The 21,489-nt window shown below is 45.1% G+C and overlaps 1 protein-coding gene across 8 annotated transcripts in view; it reads left to right on the top strand.

The window, feature by feature from the left end:
- Positions 1-21,489, top strand: part of ZNF648 (zinc finger protein 648) — a 246,345-nt gene that overhangs the window by 9,971 nt on the left and 214,885 nt on the right. For 7 of the 8 annotated variants that reach the window (XR_010340314.1, XR_010340313.1, XR_010340311.1 and 4 more), the window contains exon 2: positions 2,873-2,989. The exons of the other annotated variant lie outside the window; for it this stretch is intronic. The gene's annotated coding sequence lies outside the window, so the exon portion shown is untranslated. The remainder of the gene's footprint in view (positions 1-2,872; positions 2,990-21,489) is intronic. 8 annotated transcript variants of the gene reach the window in all.

Below are 21,489 nucleotides of genomic sequence, written 5' to 3'. Positions count from 1 at the left end.
TAAACAAACATAAAGAGTGTGGTGCTTTAAAAAAGCATCAAAAAGCCATCCTAGAAAAAACAAAGCTTATTGGCTTCCTTATTTTATGATTAGACAGTACTTTCATTGTGGGTGTTGTATACAGGAGGGTGGGTGGACATAACCTTTCCAGGCTTAGAGCCACTGACGTTTCTTCTACAGCCTGGTCATCCTCGGCCACCCCTTCTTCATGCCCAATTGGTTCCTAAGCCCTATTGATTTTGCCTCATTGACAGCAGCCGAACCATCTCTAATGCTGTCTTAGGGCTTCTGGTGTGTCGGTGTCCTGGATTGCCATAGCGGCCTCTTGACTAGCTTTCCCTTCCCACCCATCTGTCACAGAGATGTCACCTGTTTCATGTCACTCTCCTTCCTAAAATCTTTTCCTTGCCACCTGGTAACTTCAAGAGAGTTGGTTTCAACCCCTTAGCCTACCTCTCTGCTGCTATTTCACATGCAGCCCCCACTCCATGCACCCTCACCTCTACCCCTCACCAGCTGGGAAGGATCTGCGTGACAAGTGAGAGAAAAGGCGGGAGACTCTAATCCTGTGTTCTCTAGGGAAGAAAGGAATTCTCTCCGTTTCTCAAAAGCCTCCAGAGGAGAAATGATCAGACATACACAGAGTTCAGCCAAGAAGCATTTTCCTTCTGCCCTGGGCTTGTCTTGGTCATAGCTTTTGTCCTTAAAATGCAGGTAGATTTGTCACTGGGGCCACATGCAGAAGAGGGCCATTGTCTTCTTTCAATGTTCTGCTCAGTGAGAACATCTTCACGTCACCAGCCACGAGCAAGCCCGCTCAGCTGACACAGCTCATGTCCTCTGTAAACAGGGCCCGGGAGAACGCTGTGTGTGCCTCCGGTCAGGAGCTCCGTGGCTGGGCCTTGGCGGGGAGAAGGGCATTACTCACTGGAGCCCCGTCCTCTCCCCAACAGTTTGCCCATTTTCACCAGGGGGCTGAAAGGGGGACGGGGGAGGAGGGCGGGAGAGCACAGGAGAGTGGAGTTGTTTGTTTTCTCCTTCCTGTTAACAATGCAACATCTGTTCCCCAGCCTGGCAGCTGGACCAAAGTGAATTGATGAGAGCATTCATGCCTCTGGATCAGGGGGTGGGGAGTGGGAGAGGGAAGGAGGGAGGGCTGCCTCGAGGGCCGAAGCCTCCCTGAACAATAACAATAGCAACAATCATGAGAGTATCTTCAACACCATTTGGCAGGCGGACTGTGGCCCACAGAGCCTGTGGAGCTGGGTAACTTGATGTTCCAGCAGACCGTGTATTGTAACAAACTCACCGAACAGAGATCTGTGTGCTTTTTTTTTTTTTTAAAAGAATTGCCCAATTAAAGGGATAGTGTTTACCTAGTAAATATCTATTTTGGCTCATGCAGGGTGATAGAAAACATCTTTATTTACCTAAGAAAGAATCAGAGAGATGAAGCTGACAGAGGTAGAGTGACAGCAGAAAGGCAAAATGAGGGTTAAGGAGGGAGCAGTGAGGAGAAAGAAGGGCCCGCCTCCTCCTGGCGTCCTCCTGCCTCCCTCCTGTTCCTTCTTGTTCATCTTTGGCTGCCTCCTTCTCAGCTCTGGTGTCTACCGTTGGCGTGTGCAGGGCTTGGTGTCTCCTCCACCTGCCCTCACTCTCAATGTTTTTGTCTAGTCTTAGGGCTGTGGGATCCACCTAAATACTGACCATTCTCAATGAATACCCCTGACTCAGACCTGTCCCTTGAATGTCAGCTTCATGTATTCAACTGCTCACTTACCATCTTCAACTGAGTATCTAAAGTCATTTCAAAGCTAAGCATCCCCAAATGAGCGTCTTGAGTCTTCCATTCTCCAAACTTGATCTTCCGTAGTCTACCTCACCTCAGTGAATGACAACTTCGTTCATTCTTCCTTGACTGTTCTCTTAGTCTCATATCTCACAACACACTGTAGGCAAAGCCTGTTATCTTCGAAATGCATTCCAGAACCCAGTCACTTCTCCCTGCCTCGATGACTTTGTTCCCTGTTCTAAGCCATCATCAGTTCCTTCCTAGTTTATTTCAACAGCTTCCTGACTACTCTGCTTCTGCCTTTGTGCTGTCTTCCTCTTGCCCAGCCTGTTCTCAACATGGCAGCCAGAGATCCTGCAAAATCATGATTTCGATCGAGTTCCTCCCCTGCTCAAAACCCTTATCCGCTCCCCATCGCAGAGGAGAAGCCTGCGAGGTTCTCTCCAGTCTGGCCTCCTGCTGGCCCTCTGACTTCTCTCACTGCTAACTACTTCAGCTTTGCCGGCATCTTGTGTTTCTAGAACATGCCAGGCACTCCCAGCTCCAGACCTTTTCCTGGACGGCTCTTCTCTCAGATATTTTCTTATCTTGCTTTTTATCTTTGTGTCTTTACCCCAGAATTCCCCACCCTCCTTTTTTGGTCTATTTTTCTCCATAACACTTGTCACATCTGAAAAGTCACATCTCCCACTGATTTATTTTGTTTATTGCCTCTTCTCAGTGATGACTACACTCTGTGCGGGTGGGAAAGCGTATTGTTTTGGATTCTGCTGTTTCCCTGGCACTGGAACAGTGCTTGGCACACAGAAGGCACTCAACAAACATTTGATGAATGCATGAACTGATGAATAAACAAACAAACAAATGGATGCATGAATTCTGCTTTTGCTTCTGGCAGAATGGCTATGATATGCATTGGCTCTCTGTCCCCACCCAAATCTCATATTGAACTGTACTCCCATGATTCCCACGTGTTGCAGGAGGGCCCCAGTGGGAGATAATTGAAACATGGGGGTGGTTTCCCCATACTGTTCTAATGGTAGTGAATAAGTCTCACAAGATCTGATGGTTTTATCACAGGTTTCTGCTTTCGCGTCTTCCTCATTCTCTCTTTGCCTGCTGCCATCCATGTAAGATGGGACTTGCTCCTCCCTGCCTTCCACCATGACTGTGAGGCTTCCCCAGCCACGTGGAGCTGTAAGTCCAATTAAACCTCTTTCTTTTGTAAATTGCCCAATCTTGGATATGTCTTTATCAGCAGCATGAAAATTGACTAATACAGTAAATTGGTACCCGTAGAGTGGGACATTGCTGAAAAGATATTCGAAAATGTGGAGCGACTTTGGACCTGGGTAACAGTCAGAGGTTGGAACAGTTTGGAGCACTCAGAAAAAGACAGGAAAATGTGGGGAAGCTTGGAACTTCCTAAAGACTTGTTGAATGGCTTTGCCCAAAATGCTGATAGCAATACAGACAATAAGGTCCAAGCTGAGGTGGTCTCAGATGGAGATGAGAAACTTGTTGGGAATTGGAGCAAAGGTGACTCTTGTTATGTTTTTAGCAAAGAGACTGGTGGCATTTTGCCGCTGCCCAGAGATTTGTGGAACTTTGAACTTGAGAGAGATGATTTAGAGTATCTGGTGGCAGAAATTTCAAAGCAGCAAAGCATTCAAGAGGTGACTTGGGTGCTGTTATAAGCATTCAGTTTTAAAAGGGAAACAAGGCATGAAAGTTTGAAAAATTTGCAGCCTGATAATGTGATAGAAAGGAAAATCTCATTCTCTGAGAAGAAATTCAAGCTGGCCGCAGAAATTTCCATAAGTAAAGTGGAGTCAAATGTTAATCCCCAAGACCATGGGGAAAATGTCTCCAGGGCATGTCAGAGGTCTTCACTGCAGCTCCTCCTATTACAGGCCTGGAAGCCTAGGAGGAAAAGTGGTTTCTTGGGCTGCGCCCAGTGTCTCTGGGCTGTGTGCACCCTAGGGACTTGGTGCCCCATGTCCCAGCCACTCCAGCTATGGCTGAAAGGGGTCAATGTAGAGCCATAGCTTCAGATGGTAGTCTTGGCAGCTTCCATGAGGCATTGAGCCTGTGGGTGCACAGAAGTCAAGAGTTGAGGTTTAGGAACCTCTGCCTAGGTTTCAAAAGCTACATGGAAATGCCTGGATGCCCAAGCAGAAGTTTGCTGCAGGGTGGGGTCCTCATGGAGAACCTCTGCTAGGGCAGTGCAGAAGGGAAATGTGGGGTTGGAGCCCACACACAGAGTCCCTACTGGGGCACTGCCTGGTGGAGCTGTGAGAACAGGGCTACCATCCTTCAGACCCCGGAATGGTAGATCCACCGACAGCTTGCACCATGTGCCTGGAAAAGCCACAGAAAGGCAACGCCAGCCCATGAAAGCAGCCAGGAACAAGGCTATCCCCTGAAAAGCCACAGGGCGGAGCTGCCCAAAACTATGAGAGCCCACTTCTTGCATCAATGTGACCTGGATGTGAGACGTGGAGTCAAAGGAGATCATTAAGATTTGACTGCACCACTGGAATTTCAGAGTTGCATGGGGCCTGTAACCCTTGTGTTTTGGCCAATTTCTCCCATTTGGAATGGCTGTATTTACCCAATGCCTGTAGCTTCATTGTATCTAGGAAGTAACTGGATTACTTTTGATTTTATAGGCTCTTAGGAGGAAGGGATTTGCCTTGTCTCAGATGAGACTTTGGACTCTGGACTTTTAAGTTAATGTTGAAGTGAGTTAAGACTTTGGGGGACTCTTGGGAAGGCATAATTAGTTTTGAAACATGAGGACATGAGATTTGGCAGAGGCCAGAGGCAGAATGGTATGGTTTGGCTGTGTGACCCCAACCAGATCTCATCTTGAATTATACTTCCATAATTCTCATGTATTATGTGAGGGACCCGGTGGGAGACAATTGAATCACAGGTGCAGTTTCCCCTGTACTGTCCTTGTGGTAGTGGATAGGTCTCACGAGATCTGAGGTTTTATCACAGGTTTTTGTTTTTGTGTCTTTCTCATGACGTCTTTGCTTGCTGCCATCCATGTAAGATGGGACTTTTTCCTCTTTGCCTTCCACCATGATTGTGAGGCTTCCCCAGCCATGTGGAACTGTAAGTCCAATCAAACCTCTTTCTTTTGTAAATTTTCCAGTCTAGGGTATGTTTTTATCAGCAGAGTGAAAATGGACGAATACAGGCTAGATTGTTAGAGGTGCATCTTACACCCTCTGAACCAACGAGAAAGTGTTGAGTGCTTGTTTTGGGTACAGCATCTCTCTTACCCTGAAAGAAGGGTGGGTCAGAAAGGCAAGGTGGACTCTTTGGTCCTGGGGACCTGTTATGGCTCTTGGGGAAAGAAATGTGGGGCCGCCCCCAGTAAAAGTCATGGACAAAGGCTCTGTTCCAATTCATGGAGCTCCCTCCGGTGCCTTTTTCAGACTGACTGCTATTAGGTACTCCTGGGAAAACGCAGTAGATTACAGATGAGAGTGACATGAGGGCAGCCGTCACTCAGACACAGGAGAGAGATGAAGGATGGAAACTGTCAGGTTAGGGCCTGAACCCTACTCCTCAGCAGGCGGTCATGACCCTTTGCTCTGTAATCTCCCTCGAAGCTACCTGGGTCCTTAGAAGGTGGTGACCTTTCATATGACTTTGATTCTTGACTCATCTCTTTCCATTCGTTAGGGACCAGGGCTGAAAGAAAGAATGCAACAGAGTGGCTTTTCCCTGGGTTAATCAAAGTGGCTTACACTTGTACAATTTGCTAAGAACTTCCATATGCACTCCTTCAACATTGTCTGAGGGCCAATTATGTGCAAGGAAACTGTGCTAAGTATTAGTGATGCTAAAGACAGCTTCGATGCAGCACGATGAATGCTGTGAAATGTTAATGTCATTAAAGCCACACCAAAAGGATGCAGCTTATTCCCTTTATGCAGGTTACAAAACAGATTTAGAGATTAAGTTGCTCAAGAATACATTAGAAGAGGCCAGGAGTAGTGGCTCATGGCTGTAATCCCAGCACTTTGGGAGGCCGAGGCAGGTGGATCTCATGAGGTCAGGAGTTCAAGACTAGCCAGGCCTACATGGCGAAACCCTATCTCTACTAAAAATACAAAAATTAGCTGGGTATGGTGGCAGGAGCCTGTAATCCCAGCTACCCATGAGGCTAAGGCAGGAGAATCACTTGAACCAGGGAGGTGGAGGATGTAGCCGCACTCTAGCCTGGGTGATAGAGCGAGACTCCATCTCGAAAAAAAAAAAAAAAGAATAAATGAGATTAAGAGCCCCAGGAAATAGATTTGACCCCAGATGTTCTGATGCCTAGTCCAGTGCTCTGACCTTTATGTTATATGCTATTCAAGGGTGACTTCCTCAATCATTTTCTAAGCCTACACATAGTCACACTAGTGTATGGCTTCAGCTACCTGTTCCAGAAACACTAAGCAAAGAGGTGTATGGATTGTTTGTCCTGAAGTCTGCTTGCTGAGGTGGGAGATAAGACCCAGACATCCTTGAATAACCCCTTAGGTTTCTGTCACTTACAATTATTTCAACTCTGCTACTTGTGATTGACAGTGATGAATTTTTTTAACCTCTATAAGCCTCGGGTTCTTCATTTGTAATAAGGAGATCATAGTTCCTATATCAAAAGGTATTACAAGGATTAATGAGCTTATAGTTATAAAGCACTGTATTAGTTTGCGAGGACTGTCTTAATGAAATACAATAGATGGTGCGGCTTAAACAGCAGAAACTTATGCACAAAATAAAAATAAAAATAAACCAACAGAAATTTATTTCTCACAATTCTGGAGCATAGAAGTCCAAGATCAAAATGTTGAAAGGATTACTTTCTTCTTTTTTTTGAGACAGAGTCTCACTCTGTCTCGCCGGCTGGAGTGCAATGGCACAATCTCTGCTCACTGCAACCTCCGCCTCCTGGGTTTGAGTGATTCTCCTGCCTCAGCCTCCCAAGTAGCTGGGATTACAGGCACGTGCCACCACGCCTGGCTAATTGTGAGCCACCTGCCTTGGGCTCCCAAAGTGCTGAGATTACAGGTGTGAGGCACCACACCCAGCCTGGGTTAGTTTCTTCTGAGGCCTGTCTCCTTGAGTTTCAAATGGCTATCTTCTCACCGTGTTCACATGGCCTTTCCTCTGTGCGCCCTTGGTGTGCCTTTGTGTGCCCTTATCTCTTCTTTTAAGGACACCAGGCAAACTGGATTAGGCCCACCCTGATGGCCACATTTTAACCTAACCATCCCTTTAAAGGCCCTGTCTTCAAATACAGTTACATTCAGACAATGTGGGAGTTAGAGCTTCAACATAGGAATGTTTGAGGGACACAATTCAGGCTGTAACAACAGCCTAACACAGAGCTTGGCATATAGTTTGTTAAATAAATAAATAAAAGGAAAACCTAACACTTCGATCGAATCTCTGTTCTCAGCCTGCACAGCTTCTTAGGGGTGGTTACCATGTGTGCACCGCCACATTTCTCCCTCAAAAATGCGTCTCTCTCAAACTTCCACAATCGTTCCTAGTACTGTTATTTTTATACTGTTGCATTTTAGAAGAGTCTAAATTTACTCACTTCATATCCTTGGCGATTTTCTAGAATGTAGAAATATCCTCTCTCAGCTTTTAGCTTTTCAGATGGAATGGCCCCCTGGCAGAGCAGAAATATCCTGGCTTGGGAGTCAGGAGATCTTGGTTCAAGCCTCAGTTCCACTGCAAACCAGCTTTGGGCAAGTCTCGTCAACTTTCTGAACTTCTGATTCTCCAGATAAAGACTGCAGGGAATGAATTAAGTGCTACAATTTAATAATCAGTGAACATTTCACAGAACATGGTAGATAAGAGCATGGACTTTGGACTCAAGACAGATGTGGGTTTCAATCTCACCCCCGCTACTTTCTAGTTGGGTAGCTTTGGGCAAGTTACTTAACCTCTCTGAGCCCCAGTTCCCCATCTGTAAAATGAGAATAACGGTACCTCCTTTCATAGGGTTGCAGTGAGGCTATGCTCTACTCCAGGTGTAGCAAGAGATTGGATTTGTTTGAAGAAAGAATAATGTTCTCTTGTATTTGATTTTTTTTTTTTTAACTGAAGTAGTACATTAGTCTCATGCTCTCTGTGGGTCATAAATAGATCAATTCAACAGCAGGGGTGGGGCGAGGTGGCTCACACCTGTAATGCCAGCTCTTTGGGAGTTCAAGGTGGGCGGATCACCTGAAGTCAGGAGTTCAAGGCCAGCCTGGCGAACATAGAAAAACTCCATCTCTACTAAAAATACAAAACATTACCCAGGCATGGTGATGGGTGCCTGTAATCTTAGCTACTTGAGAGGCTGAGGCAGAAGAATCGCTTGAACCTAGGAGGCAGAGGTTGCAGTGAGCCGAGATTATGCAGTGAGCCGACAACAAGAGCAAAGATCCATCTCAAAAAAAAAAAAACAAAACTCAACAGCAGGGTGAATAGGCATACAACAGTGTGACTGCTCAGTTAAGGCCACCATTATAATCAGGATATGAAAATAAGTGTCTGCGAGTTTTTTTCCACTGTGTTTTATTATCATACTTTTTATAGCTTCTTATTATAGCAAAGTGTCAAATCACTTCTTTTAAAATTTTTGTCTAACCTTCATTGGAGTATATAATATAAATTTATATGAAGAAGTAGTAATATTATCTTTGCAGTATTAAATCCATGTTCCTTCGATCCATAGAACAAATGGAAAAATAGAAAAAGTGCTATAATGTCCTCCTTGTCAGTCAAGGCAAATGTTTAATTAAAACTTTATCTTGGTCCCATCTCACGGGCTGACAGATGTCTAACTCCTAAGTACAAGTCACAAATCTATCCTAATAGCTCTGGAGATTATTACAGGAGGATATGGTTGAAAGTGGTGGTGAGAAAGTGCATCCTCCTGAAAGTTAGTGACTCAACTTCAAACCAAAGGGACAACTGTCAGGTTTCAGTTGGGAGAACATTTTGAAGTTGCAGGTTTATTCCACTTCGGTTGTTTTTAAAACTAGAGGTTTTAATGCAGCTAAATGTTCTTTAAAAAGTACTTCTGGCATTTTGTAAAAAGAAAGTGCACCTAAAGGGATGTCAAAGATTCATCTAAATCTGATTCCTAAATGATAGTTTCTCAAGTGTTTAAAGACAGTTGTTACATCTTGTGGGCGTCTGCAATTTTCTAGGCTAAATTCTTCACCTCTTTCAATGACTTCCTATGTGACAGCGTTGCCCAGTTCTGAATGTCTTGTTCAGTTGTCATTCAGTGTGCTTGTCAACCTGAAAGTGTGGCACTCAGAGATGAACTTACCACTTCAGATGCGGATTGACCTGTGCAAAATGAAGTCTTCTTCGGTCCCTCTGTGGAATTTTATACTTCCATTCACCCTAGCCTTGTAAGCATTAGTTCGTCAACAACATCACAATATTAATTCATAGTTTCTTTTAGTCAGCTAAAATCTCTAAATGATCTGCTGTTATTTCCTTCTCCTCACCAAGAGTAATTTAAAAAACCTTTGTTTTGAAATAATGATAGATTTTCAGGAAGTTGGAAAGAGTACTGAGAGGTCTAGAGTACCCCTCCCTCCGTTTCGCCCAGTGGTTACACCTGACTTAGCTATAGTGCAACAGCAAACTCAGGAAATTGTTATTGGTACAATGTGTGGGTACAGTTCCACACCTCTGTATCTCTTTTTGCCTTAAAGGAATAATCTGAGCTCACTGAAAATTAAACCCTGTAACTATATAAGCATCTTCAGATGCTATCCTCTTTTCCTCCATTTTGGAATCCTTTGTAACTATATTGTCAGAATTGAATTTTTGAGAGCTTCTCATTTAATTTGAACTCTCTTCTCTTAACATGTCTTAATACTTCTCCAGACCAAAAAACCAAAAAACCAACAAACCAAAAAAAAACCCAACCAACCATTTAAGCAAAATCCTCCTTCCTCCCTGCTCCCCATGTCAGTAAAATGGCACCTCCATTTGCTCAGTTGCTCAAGCTCAAATTCTGGGAGACAATCTTACTCCTCCCTTTCACTTACACCCTTTATCCAGTCACTAGCAAATCATGGCAAATCTGCTTTCAGAATTCATCCAGAAGTCCCACCACGACCATCCCCGCCACATCAAAGCCACCACCAGTCTGGCCTCCACCACTGATCTCTGACCTCCTCGTTGACCTCTGCTCTTGCCTTCTTCCAGTCTGTTCTCCCCAGTGAGCATAGAGAGAGGCTTCACAGGAGTAATCTAAGCCACTGGCATTCTTCAGCTTAACCTTGCCAGGGACTTTCCACACAATAATAGCTAAATACTCATTTATACAGTGCTTATTATGTGCCAGAGGATGTTAGTGCTTTATAGATTGCCAGTCTTCACAACACTTCTGTGAGGCCAGCTATGGCATGATCTACATCCTACAGCCCTTTACATCCACCTGTCAGAGGGCAGTGACTTTGCTGAGGTCTTATAGCTCCCATGTGTAAGAGTGAGGATAAGACCTCCACAGATTAGCTCTGGAGTGCACGCTATGCCATTCTGCCTTGTGCCTCATCCACAATAGAATTCACATTTGCATGGCCTAAAGGTCTGCAGCATCCTGCCCCAGTACCTCTCTGACCCCATTTCCTACTACTCAGCCTCCTCCATACACATTGGCATCTTTGCTGGTCCTTTGACATGCTTAGAGCATAGCAACAGCCCTCTGCAGCAGCGCTTCCCTGCAGAAGCAAACCCCTGCCACAGCACCCCTCTGCAGCAGCACCCCCCCCTGCAGCAGCACCCCCTCCCTGCAGCATCACCCCCTGCAGAATCACCCCCTGCAGCAGCACCCCCTGCAACAGCACCCCCTCCCTGCAGCAGCACCCCTTCCCTGCAGCACCCCTCTGCAGCAGCACCCCCTCCCCACAGCAGCACCTCCTGCAGCAGCACCCCCTCCCTGCAGCAGCACCCCCTGCAGTAGCACCCCCTCCCTGCCGCAGCAACCCTCTGCAGCAGCACCCCCTCCCTGCAGCAGCACCCCCTGCAGTAGCACCCCCTCCCTGCCGCAGCAACCCTCTGCAGCAGCACCCCCTCCCTGCCGCAGCACCCCGCTGCAGCAGCACCCCCTCCCTGCAGCAGCACCCCGTTGCAGCAGCACCCCCTCCCTGCAGCAGCACCCCCTGCAGTAGCACCCCCTCCCTGCAGCATCACCCCCTGCAGCAGCACCCCCTGCAGCAGCACCCCCTCCCTGCAGCAGCACCCCTTCCCTGCAGCACCCCTCTGCAGCAGCACCCCCTCCCCGCAGCATTACCTCCTGCAGCAGCACCCCCTCCCTGCAGCAGCACCCCCTGCAGTAGCACCCCCTCCCTGCCGCAGCAACCCTCTGCAGCAGCACCCCCTCCCTGCCGCAGCAACCCTCTGCAGCAGCACCCCCTCCCTGCCGCAGCACCCCGCTGCAGCAGCACCCCCTCCCTGCCGCAGCACCCCCTCCCTGCCGCAGCACCCTGCTGCAGCAGCACCCCCTCCCTGCAGCAGCACCCCCTGCAGTAGCACCCCTTCCCTGCCGCAGCAACCCTCTGCAGCAGCACCCCCTCCCTGCTGCAGCACCCCACTGCAGCAGCACCCCCTCCCTGCCGCAGCACCCCGCTGCAGCAGCACCCCCTCCCTGCAGCAGCACCCCTCTGCAGCAGCACCCCCTCCCTGCAGCAGCACCCCCTGCAGTATCACCCCCTGCAGCAGCACCCCTCTGCAGCAGCACCCCCTGCACCAGCACCCCCTCCCTGCAGCAGCACCCCTCTGCAGCAGCACCCCTCTGCAGCAGCACCCCCTCCCTGCAGCAGCACCCCCTCCCTGCAGCAGCACCCCCTGCAGCAGCACCCCCTCCCTGCAGCAGCACCCCCTGCAGCAGCACCCCCTCCCTGCAGCAGCACCCCCTCCCTGCAGCAGCACCCCCTGCAGTAGCACCCCTCCCTGCAGCAGCACCCCCTCCCTGCAGCAGCACCCCCTCCCTGCAGCAGCACCCCCTGCAGTAGCAATTCCCTTGCAGTAGCACCCCTCTGAAGCAATGCCCCCCCGCAGCAGCACCTTAGTACCTGCTCATCTCTATCTGCAACATTCTTCCTCCATAAAATGGCCTCACTTTATTTAGATCTCTGCTCAAATGTCCTACTTCAGACAGATTTTCCTTGACCACCAAAATAGCAGCCTTACATCTTTGCCACTATCTCCTGGCTTGCTTTATTTTTAAAATAAACTTATTTTTTAGGAATAGTTCTTGATTTACAAAAAATAAAAATGAATAGTACAGAATTCCTATGTGCCTCACATTGGGTTCTTCCAATTATTGACATCTTATTTTAGTATAATACATTTATTATAATTAATGAACAAATATTCACACATTGTTACTAATGAAAGTCCACACTTTATTCAAATTTCCTTAGGTTTAACCTGGTATCATCTTCTGTTCCAGGGGTCTATCCAGGATACCACATGAGATGTAATTGCTATCTCCTTAAGCACCTCTTAACTGCCACAGTTTCTTAGACTTTCCTCGTGTTTTATGACCTTGACAGTTTCGAGGAGTACTAATTGGGTATTTTATAGATTTTCTCCATATGGGGATTTATCTGATGTTTTTCTCATGGTTAGACTGGAGTTATATGTTTTAGTTAGGGAGATCACAGGGGGAAGTGCCATTCTCATATCATATCAAGGGTACATACTATCGACATGACTGACCACTGTTGATGTTGACCTTGATCATCTGTTTGAGCTATTCATTGTCCTGTTTCTCTAAACTTATTCAAGTTACTCCCCTGCAACCCCTTTTCATACTGTACCTTCTGGGAGGAAGTCACCATGCACAGCCCACACTTAAAGGATGGGGAATTAAGTTTCATCTCCTTGAGAGTGGATTATCTCCACGTGTTACTTGGAGTTCCTCTGCCTGGAAGATTTCTGTCTTCTCTCCCATTATTTATTATTTATTTATTCAGTCATTTACATGTGTCAATGTGGACTCATGGTATTTATGCTGTACTTGGAATATAATTCAATACTATGTTATTTACTTTCCTGCTCAAATTGTTTCAGCTTTGGCCCTTGGGAGCTCTTTCAGTTTGCCGTTGTGTCTCTTTGGCATGCTCCCATCAATGTAGGATTGTTTTATTTATTATGTTTCTTCGTTTTTGAGCACTTCCTTACTTTCTGGCACTGTGTTTTAAACTTATCCCATCTATATCCTACCCTAGTCCTAGAATCAGTGATTTCTCCCAAAAGTTTGCTTTATTTTTCAATAAACACTTATCACTACCTGAAGTTATATATTTATTTGTGTATTTGCTTTTTCTTACTCCCTCTCCCAGTAAATTGCAGGATAGGAACTTTGTGCAGTATTCCTAGTTATTGAATAGTGCCTGGTACAAAATATATGCTTAGTTAACTTTGTTAAATCAGCTCCAGAAGTTGCTTGTTCATAACTCACAATTTACTTTTTGGCACATGGGAGTTTTGGCTGTCATGGTTTTTTTTCCTGAAGTTTTCCTCATCTTTGTGATCCTGATCCTCCTTACTTGTTGATCAAAATTCAGTCTGAAATAGCAGTTCCTTTATTGCTTCTTCAATTTTGTATCCAAGAGGAGAATTTAGAGAAGTTCTGTTAAGTTTTTTTTTTTTTTTAAAGAAAATGAGACATGCAACTTTTTTCCAGATAACTGAAAGCAATTTTCTACCACATCTGTATTTTCTTTCTTTCTTTCTTTAAGACAGAGTCTCTGTCACCCAGGCTGGAGTGCAGTGGCACGATCACGGCTCACTGCAGCCTCGACCTTCTCAGCTCAAGCAATCCTCCTGCCTCAGTCCTGCAAGTAGCTGGGACTACAGACAGGCACCACCACACCTGGCTGATTTTTGCATTTGTTGTAGAGATACAGTTTCATCATGTTGCCTAGGCTGGTCTCAAATTCGTGGGCTTGAGTGATCTGCCCATCTCAGTCTCCTAAAGTACTGGGATTACAGGAGTGAGCCATGGCGCCCAGCCACAAAATTCTGCCGGCATTCCCTCTTCTCTTCTTTCCCTTTCTAAAGAGGTGGCTACCAGATTGCCAAGTTACCATGGGATAATTAAAATGCCCTTCAGGTTTCATAAATATTTATTGAGTACCTATTCTGCCTTTTTAAAGGAATTATGGGTAACAGGAAGCTTTATGGCTCTTATAGTAAGGATTAATGCTAAGAAAGATATAGAACAAAAATAATTAGAGCAAAACGAAACATGTAAAACCCTAGTAAGGCAAAAGTAAAGTGCTGTGGAGGTTTGGGGAGCAGAAAACCACATCTATTTGGCAGGCGGAGGAACTGGGAAACTCATTAATCCTGGGCATAGCTGTAAATGATGGATATAGAATGATGGTCTATCTTCTAGAAGGTACAGGATAACTCCTGATATGAGGTTGGGACATTTAGTTATGTTGTGAAAATAGCAAGGAAAATAGTTTGCCTAAAGTTTATGAGCACATGTAGAAAAGCAGTGACAGGTAGGACTAGAAAAAGCAAGGACTCACTTTGGAAAGAATGAGGAATGCAGGTAGAGGAATTTGAAGTCAGTGGTCGTTGAGTTTAATCATATACAGGGAATTTCAGAAGATGTTTAAGTAAGGGGTTTTTTGAGGAAGAAGTTATCTCGGAGGAAGTTGAGGTAAAGGCAGAGAAAATGATCAGGCATGTTTTGCAATAGGGCTAAAGAGCATCAGTGAAGGCGTAGATCAAGACTGTATCTGTGAGCATGGGAAAGTGAATACAGATTCAAGGTGGAGCCTGACAGAACTTGACAGCCAGGAGGATCCAGGGGAAGGGGCACCAAGCACGAGTGAATAACTAAAACCGACACCTAGCAGAGTGGTGGAAAGCTGCAAACACAGACCGAGGGGAATGAAGAAGGGGAAATTATGAAGAGCCAGTCTTGCCCCTTGTTCCTCTGGTCTGTTTCATCTGGGCAACCAGCTAGAGGCCAGCTGTTTAGGAGGTCCAAATTCCAAGGACAGTGACGGCCCTCTCTGGATCAGAGGCTGGAAGTTTTGCCTCTCCTCTCAACCACAGTGCTTCCAGAAATTTCTGATACAACTGGCCACTTTGATTATGCCTTCTGGTTCCTTAACTGCCTTAGGGAAAACCACTGAAAAACAAGCATCCTAACTCATTTGCCTAATGTTCCCAGTAACATGGACAATTTCTTTCAACTCCTAAGAACAATTTCCATGTACCAATAGCACAAAGACTGAACCACTCAGCTTCTTGGAATATATACACTTGAACTATGGATTGCATTTTTCACATTGGAGTGAATATGCCTCCAGGATTACCCTACTTGAGGGTCCCATAAATTCAGTAAATAGATGAGGAGCTCCGGGACGTGCTGACATACGTCCCAATACTGGGATTACCCTGGTCTACTTTAAAGGTAAAAGATATTTTAAAATGTAGTAAACCCCTATTTTTTTGCAGATTCTGTGTTTGCAAATTTTACTCACTAAAATTTATTTGTAACCCCCAAATCAATGCTCAAGACACTTTCCTAATCATTCACATGTACGTGCAGAGTGTAGAAATATTTGAGTAGCTGCACATACATGTTCCGAGCTAAGATAGAACAGGTGGCGCTCTGCCTTCTTGTTCCAGCTCTTATACTAAACAAGTGTCATTTTTGCAGTCTGTGTAGTGCAACATCTTTCATATTTTTGCACGTTCTTTTGGTGATTGTGCTGTTAAAATGGCCCCCGAGCATAGGGCTAAATTGCTGTCTGGTGTTGCTAAGTGCAACAAGACTAAATGCCTTGTGGAGAAAATACATGTGTTAGCTAAGCTTGGTTCAGGCTTGAGTTATAGTGCTGTTGGCCGTGAATTCAATGTTAATGAATCAACAATATATATTAAATAAGGTGTCTTTAAACAGAAACACACATAAAACAAAGGTATCTATTGATTGGTTGATGAAAATGTGACCAGCGGCTGGTGGGAACACTGTATTTGCCCTGGGAAAAATGGTTTGGTCAGCCAGTTGTGGTGGCTCACGCCTGTAATCCCAGCACTTTGGGAGGCCGAGGCAGGCAGATCACCTGAGGTCAGGAGTTCGAGACTAGCCTAGTCAACGTGGTAAAAACCTGTCTCTACTAAAAATACCAAAAATTAGCCAAGTGTGGTGGCCTGCATCTATAATCCCAGATACTCAGGAGGCTGAGGCAGGAGAATTGCTTGAACCCGGAAGGTGGAGGTTGCAGTGAGCTGAGATGGCGCCATTGCACTCCAGCCTGGGCAACACCATCTTAAAAGAAAAAAATTTGGTTTGGTATTCATAAATTCAGGACTTACAGAAACATTATAGAACATAACTACTTCAAATGAGTATCAACTATGATTCCTTCCAAAACCATAGCTACATGCTAAAAATGCAAGATGCAGAGAGTCATAGATGGGCTTTGAGTTCATCTGAGCCGAAACCATTCCAGTGGATAGATAAAACTCTGTCCTGTCCTGAAGACCCACGGAAGAGGCATCAGTACCTCCATTCTTTCACCATTGTTTATGTATACATGTATGTAGGTACATACACCTGCATCCAAAAGATTTGAAGTGACTTATTCAAAAGATAACATAAGCCAGAACTAGGTAAAATAAGAAGCGTCAGAGAGAAAGGGAAAGGAAGCAAGTGCTGGGCACAAGGTGGTGCCAGGAATGAAGCAAACACAAAATGCACTGTCTCAGTCTGGGCTGCTGTGACCAATGAACCATAGACCGGATGGCTTGAACAGCAGACATTATTTCTCGTGGTTTTGGAGGCACCCAGATCAAGGTGCTGGCAGATTGGTGTCCAACGAGGGCTTGCTTCCTGGTGTGCAGATGGCTGTCTTCTGGTATCCTCATGTGGCAGAGAGCAGAGTGACAGAGCAAGCTCACTCACGTCTCTTCTTATATGGGCACGAATCCCATTTCACCTCCAAACACCACCACACTGGGGATAAGGTTTCAACACATGAATTTGGGGGTTACAAACATTCAGTCCATAGCATGCAGGATCAGATCCTAGGTACTTAACAAAGTTGGGTCATAAATCCAGCCCTAAGCTTTGAGCAGGGAATGAGAAAAGGAAATAGATTAAGATATACGGTTCACAGGAATCATGAAACAAACAAGACACTGTTGATTTAGCGTAGCTCAGACGTGTTTCCAAGTTCTAGCAGCTTCCCCTTCAGCTCCAATTCCTGCAGGTCCTTGCTGGCCCCTGAAGCCTCGTCGGCCAGCACCTCCCTGCTTCTCCACGGTGTTTCTCAGCCCCCATCTCCTTTTTTGTTCCTGGAACATGCCAAACTTATGCCTGACTTGAGGCCTTTACACCATGTGTTGTCTCTCCCTGGAATGCTTGTTCCCCACGTCTTCACATGTCTAATCTGCCGTTCAGGTCTTGGCTGAAAGTCCCATCTTCAAAGAAGTTTCTGACTTCCCGTCTAAGAAGCCTCCCTTCCCTTATCTCCACTCTTGTCTTGCTTCACCGTCTTTATTTATTTTTTTATAACAGTTGCTCACCACGTAAAATTCTTTTATTCACTTATTTAATCATTTGCTCATTGTATATTTCTCCCATTATGTGAGGCCCATAAGCACAAAGACTGTACCTTCCAGAGCACTGTCTGGCAAATAGTAGGATGCTCTGTAAATATTCACTGAATAATGAACACTGAAAACTAAAACTAGGGAAAACTTTTTCCGAAGGGTCCTCATTAAAAGGGACACTGAGCAATGTAGTGGATATATCCTTAGCAGCACCCTCACAGCAGACACAGCAGAGTCCCCGGTGATTCTTGTTTTGTTTTGTTTTAATTTGTTTAGAGACAGGGTCTGTCTCTGTTGCGCAGGCTAAAGGGCAGTGGGGTGATCATAGCTTACTGTAACCTGGAATTCTTGGGCTCAGGCGATCTTCCCAACTTGGCCTCTTGGCCCGCTGAGTCACTGGGACTATGGGCGTGCACCACCACACCCAGCTTTTTCTTTTTCTTCTTCTTTTTTTTTTTTTAAGACAGAGTCTTGCTCCATCACTCAGGCTGCAGTGCAGTGGCGCCGTCTTGGCTCACTGCAACCTGAGCCTTCCAGGCTCAAGCAATTCTCCTGCCTCAGCCTCCTAAATAGGTGGGACTGCAGGCTAACCACCCTGCCTGGCTAATTTTTATATTTTTAGTAGAGACAGGGTTTCGCTATGTTGGCCAGGCTAGTCTCCAACTCCTGACATCAAGTGATTACAGGCTCACACATGTAATAATCCCAGCCTTGGCATCCCAAAGTGCTGGGATTACAGGTGTGAGCCAACACACCCAGCCTAATTAAAACATTTTTTATTTTTTTTGTAGAGACAGGGTCTCGCTTTATTGCCCAGGCTGGTTTTGAACTCCTGACTTGAAGTGATCCTCCCACCTTAGCCTCCCAAAGTTCTAGGATTACAGGCATGAGCCACTGCACCCAGCCCCCAATGACGCTTAATTAGTCTCAAGTCAGCTCAAAGCAGGAGGCAGCCGAGACACACGAGAGGAGTTCTGTCTACACTTTCTAATTCTACTTTCCCTCTGTCTGTAATCTCTCTTGTTGCAACCATTCTATTATACCATCTCAATAGATTCAGACAACAGTAGGCAGCTATCACCTGCCTAAAAGAGTTCATTTTATAGAGGTTAACAATGGCATCAACTTGCATTATTTGGACAGTTCACTGAATTAATAAAAAGGTGGCTTTTTGGAATATATTTGAAATAAGTATTTTTATTGAGTAGACAATAATTGATATAATTGCTAATACAAGCAGATCTCTTCTGAACCTATTCGAGTTATTCAAACAAAACATTATGAATTAACTCATAACCTTATGTGCAAATTTGTGTTTAGTAAAGTCACTAACTATACTGTATGCTAGTAGGCATTAATATCTTTTTCATCCACTCTAAGATAGCACCAATTGTAAGCAACTTGCGTATTGATAAGAAAGAAAAACATCTAGCAATTAATATTATAAGGCTCAGTTTTAGGATGTGTCTCAGTACCTATAAAAAATGATAGGAGCAAACATGTATTAAACATCTATTATCACTCAGGCACTGTGAGCTAAGTATTTTACATAAACATTCTCTTTTATTCCCTGCAAAATACAAGGGGAAATGTACCTTTATAATCTCCAGTTTACAGATGATGAAGCTGAGGGTAGTTATCCCAGTTCACAAAACTGGTACATGACAGAGAACTAGAGTGAACTCAGAACTGCCTGACACTGGAGCCTGAGTTCCAAGCTACTGTGTTTAGAATACCTTCTGTCTTAGTCTGCTTTCTGTTGCTACAGCAGAATAACTGAGGCTGGATAGTTTATAAAGACGATATATGTATTGTTTAGAGTTCCAGAGGCTGAGAAGTCCAGGGTACAGGGGCTGCATCTGCTGAGGACAGATGGTTGGCACTCTTGCTGGTGGGCACTCTCTGGGGTCCTGAGCTGGCTCAGGGCATTGCATGGTGAGGGGGCTCATGAGAGATACTCAAACTGGCTTTCACAACAGATCCACTCTTGTGATAACTAACCCACCTCCTCCACAACCCGTTAATCCATTAGCCCATGAGTGGATTAATCAATTTGTGAGGTTAGAGCACTCATAACCCAGTCACCTCCCCCAAATCCCATCTCTCAACACTGCTGACGTGAACTTTGAAGGTACACATTCAAACCATATCACCTTCTACAATCTGATTTACGCTATTGATTTTCTTAGTCGTATCACCTCGGATCAGGAATGTGGAACCTTCTAGAGAGGCTATTTGTCTACTGAAAGGGTTCATCATTCAGTCTAATAGTGCATGCAAAATAAAAACAACCTAATTCAGTTTTTCCCCCTCAGTGTCAAATTTGTAAAGCCCTACACATTTTTAAAAATTAAGAACATAAAAATTTATTGAGTATGGCAAAGGCATTCTAGAAGGGCAGCTACTCTGAGTGATGGCACTGATTATTAGAGCAATATAGTGAGAGAAACAAACCCAGTGAAGCCTTGGACCAACTTGCTCATTGTTTACAGACAGTGCCAAGAAAATGTTTAGCTCTAGGTTTTTTAAATGATGCAAATTTCTGGAAGGTGATGTTCACTCCAATGAGAAGAAACTATATTTAAAGGCAGCCAGTGGCCTTCCTCTTTGTATTTCCTTGATTTATTTGTTTCCATTGCTCATAAATAGCTGGTGTAGGGATTCTCACATACTCCACTAACTCGTGCCTTATAGACATTAAAATTGACCAATTATTCCATAGGTTTAGAGGTTTGCAATTGGTTCCTCGATGAGGGGTGCATACCAGAATTACCTGGGAGCTTTATCAAAATATGTGTACATGGGCCCTTCCCTCAGCCTACTTACCTGGAGCTCCTAAGAATAGGCTGAGGGATGTGCATTTTAAAATCTCTCTTCTGGATAGTTCTGATGCTAGCTCCAAGTTAAGTGGTCTGGTATTAACTTTCATCAGAGCCAAATTTCTAAAGAAAGTGGTGCCTAGAGATGCCACTGAGCAATCAGTCAAAAGACCTGGCTCTGCTTTTCTGGTCACTCATGATCATTTTCTGCATCTGTTTCTCCACCTGCAAACTGTAGAAATTGCCAATAAATCAATCAACAAGCATTCGACAAATTCTCACAGTATGCGCAGAACTAAATTATAGTCTGGCAATTGTTGCATACACGCATTCTCTCTTCTGCTTAATGACCTTGCTCTCTGCTTAAAAGGAAGAGTTCATTACCCTTAGACTGGAAAATAGTAGCCTGGATCCACTTTTCCTGCATCACTCCAGCTACAAGCCTCACAAACACACTCACATACACAATTTCTAACGGTATCTCCTCACTCCCCAGCATAGTAACAAAAAGTCCATACCATGATCTACGTGATCTGCTCCCCCTCCTATGACCGCCCTGATTTCATCTCCCGCTGAGTTCCTCCTCAGTCACTTGGCTCAAGCCACACTTTGCTATGTTTAGATCATGCCGGGCTTGCTTCTGCCTCAGGACCTTTGTGCTTGTTCTTCTGTCTGTCAGAAGAGCTTGTTCCTAGATAACCACATGGCTCCCCCCATCACTTCCTCCCGCACTTTACTCAAAGTGCTTTCCTGAGTGGGGCCTTCCCCGGCCATGCTATCTACACTGTCAACCTCCAGCCTGGCAATTCACATACTTCTTGCTGGTTTTAACTTTTCTCCCTATCCCTATCACCACCAGCCTTCAAAGTCCCTCTCAGAATGTGAAAAGAGAGAAGATGCCTAAGAAAATGCAATAAAAACAAAACAAAAAAAGAGGCAAAACTCTAACCAAAAACCCCACAGGAGTTTGGCATTCAGTCATATAATGAACAATAAGAGGGGATAAAATTCTGGCCACAGGCAGAGTAAATCCAATAAGGATGAGGAAGAAGATGACAGAAAGGATATTCGTTTATATGAATAAACAGGTTTTCTACTTTCTTTCTTTTTTTTTTTTTTCGAGACAGAGTCTCACTCTGTCATCCAGGCTGGAGTACAGAGGCATGATCTCAGCTTACTGCAACCTCTGCCTCCCAGGTTCAAGCGATTCTCCTGCCTCAGCCTCCTGGGTAGCTGGGATTATAGGCATATGTC

This window comes from Aotus nancymaae, unplaced genomic scaffold (assembly GCF_030222135.1).
Source record: "Aotus nancymaae isolate 86718 unplaced genomic scaffold, 86718_ANA_hifiasm-v0.15.2.pri h1tg000108l, whole genome shotgun sequence".
NCBI classification, from domain to species: domain Eukaryota; kingdom Metazoa; phylum Chordata; class Mammalia; order Primates; family Aotidae; genus Aotus; species Aotus nancymaae.
The sequence above is the reverse complement of the archived record's forward strand: the minus strand, read 5'-3'. Positions and strand labels throughout refer to the sequence as shown.